General features: G+C 35.0%; 1 pseudogene; it reads right to left on the bottom strand.

The window, feature by feature from the left end:
* Positions 1 to 561: 561 nt before the first annotated feature.
* Positions 562 to 1,435, bottom strand: LOC132477692 (protein SET-like; annotated as a pseudogene).
* Positions 1,436 to 2,698: the final 1,263 nt, after the last annotated feature.

Raw genomic sequence — 2,698 nt, 5'->3', positions numbered from 1 at the left:
CAAGTATCTCAAACCAACCCTTTGCTGACCTTCTATAACCCCATTTTTTAAAGTTTTTTATTTCCATTTTTTAAACAAGAGAAAGTAAACAGATACATGTGGGTAAATGCTAACTGGCCATATTCACATAAAGACACAGTGTAATCTCTGAGCCCATTATACAGAGAATGGAGGAAAAAAGCTAGACTTCTATGCACTACTTCACAGGGGCCTAGCACCCTCCAGCTTCCAGCAGAGCTAAGGGAGTAGGAGGTTTTTTTTTTTTCCCACAGAGCATGGTGGTGTTGATTCCATAAAGTTTTGCTGAGACAGGAAGGGATAAAAATGAATTTGGAATAGAAAAAGCATAGAGATTTTTTTCCTACTGAGTTCTGCTCAAGGTATTCCCCCCAAAATAAGTTGAGAACCATGGTATAAAGGAGAAAATAGACCTCAAAACAGGATGACTAAAAACAAGAGGACAAAAAAAAAAAAATTGCAACTTGCTCCCAGGGACTAGAGAAAATTTAAAAAGGAAGGTTGGAATCCACTAATAGAATAGAATCCACTAATAGTGTTCTATTAGTCATCTTCTCCTTCATCTTCCTCTCCTTTCTCCTCCTCCTCATAATCTTCATCTTCTTCACTTTTATCCTCATGCCTTTCTTCACCAATATCTTCCAATCCTTCTTCTTCTTTAACATCATCATCATCTTCTTCTTCCCCTTCCTCATCATCCACATCAGGAACCAAGTAGTACTGTAATGGATTTGGCCAAATATCATCTTTGATTACCTCTCCTAACTCATCTGCAGCTGCATCAGAATGATCAGGAAACCAGGTGAAGAAGCTCTCTGGTTCCTCATACTGTGTCTTCCTGCTGGCTTTATTCTGCGTTTGGCTTGAACTTTTCATCAGATCCTTTCTGGATTTCAATTTGATTTCAGTGCACTTTGAAGATGAATCACCACTCTCATTCAGATGAAATTCTTTGGAGAGAACTTTATTTTCAAAGTAAGGGTTTTCATTAAAACAAAAATCTATTCTATAACCTGATTTAATATTTTCAAATTCTGTTACTTCAACTCTTATCAAATAATGCAGTGTCTCTTCACCCTCCTGCACAAACAGTACAGACAATTGTGGATGGTTGACAAATGTTGTTACACCAAAATTTTGGATTTTGGCAGTCAATTCCGACCTCTTCTGAAAAAATGGTTGGCGGAGTTTGTTATTTTTCTGTTCTACTTTCAAAATCTTCTTGCTGGCTTGTTCATTACATCTGTCTATTTCATTTTGTACTTTATCAATATGTTCAATTTCTTCTTGCTGTTCATTTTCTTCCTTCGGCAAGTTTGGAGAAGGATGTTTCCTCTGCCCTGGAGGCGGGACTCAGTCTCACTTTATTTGGTTTCTTCGCTTGAAGTGGAAGTGAAGACTGGTGTTTGGGAGCCATACTGTGGGAAAAAAACAAGAATCCACCCAGGGGAAGACACAAACACAAAGAGCTCTGAAAACTCACGTTATTTCATTTTAATTCTCATAGTTATACTTTGACACAGCCACACATTTTTCTCTCCATGTTAATTAACAGACAGGCAGGTAATGTTTAGAGATCCTGAAGAACTCAACCACATCTCACAGAGTCAAAACCAAGCTGTCAATTCAGGTCTGTCTGGCTCCAAAATCCACCACAGGCATGTCTGCTTGATCCACAAAAGAAATTAGGACACAGGTGAAGTTTGAGTGGAGCCAAAACAATGAAACTACTTAAAGACCTTTGTCAGAGAATTATGATAATAAAATTATTATTTTAGGAAAATTAATCTGATAAGAGCCAGTCAAACAGATTAAAATGGAGTGACAGATTAGAGGTTAGAAGAGCAACTATAAAATAACTACAGTATTTCAAGTGTGACATAATGAAAATCTGAATTAATCTGGCAATGGCAAAAAAGGGACAACTTTGTAACAATAATTAACAGAATAGATAACTGATTGGATGTGAGGAACAAAAGATAAGAGAAAGTTAATGATGATTGATATATGAAAAGTAATATTTTGGCATATGATATATATTTTCAAAGTCAGATATATTATTTGACCTGTTTTAATATCAATATTGTCTAAGGTCAACATATTTCATTATGTTTACATGTATAACCTTATTAGACCTTATTGTAGTCTTGAAAAGTTAGTGGAAAAAATATGTGCCATGCATTTTTAAAACTGGACAAGGCTGGGTGAGCTTTTGATAGGAGCAAACATACATAAGATAGAGGTCAGCAGTCAATGCATTCCTAATGTAGTCTACACTATAGTTATCCAAATGTATTTTTGAGTTCCCCATACTTGTATGGTGTTAGTGTTGGTATTAGCATATGCTGACATGTAATTTTAGTTAATTTAGTGTGAATTTTTATTTCTGAATAAAGTAGATATCATTTGATCTTATAAGATTCTAAGAAGTAAGTGGATCTTTGAAAATATTTTTCTTAATTATCGCTATTCTACAAGGCAAGTAGCTGTACATTACAAAGAATGTATCATTTTGTTTATTTTGAGGATTATTTCATATCTTCTGCTCTTTCTCAGAAAAGAAATCATTTGGTCCTTTGAATTTATGCCAGCTAACACAAATGCTTAATTCAAATTGAGATAGAAACCAATTATATTAGGAGAGGATCATCAACAATTGTAGCATTCCAGGAATTTTGGC

The sequence above is a fragment of the Mesoplodon densirostris genome, chromosome 17, assembly GCF_025265405.1.
Source record: "Mesoplodon densirostris isolate mMesDen1 chromosome 17, mMesDen1 primary haplotype, whole genome shotgun sequence".
Lineage (NCBI taxonomy): Eukaryota > Metazoa > Chordata > Mammalia > Artiodactyla > Ziphiidae > Mesoplodon > Mesoplodon densirostris.
Note: the sequence above shows the minus strand (reverse complement) of the source record. Positions and strands in the feature narration are given on the sequence as shown.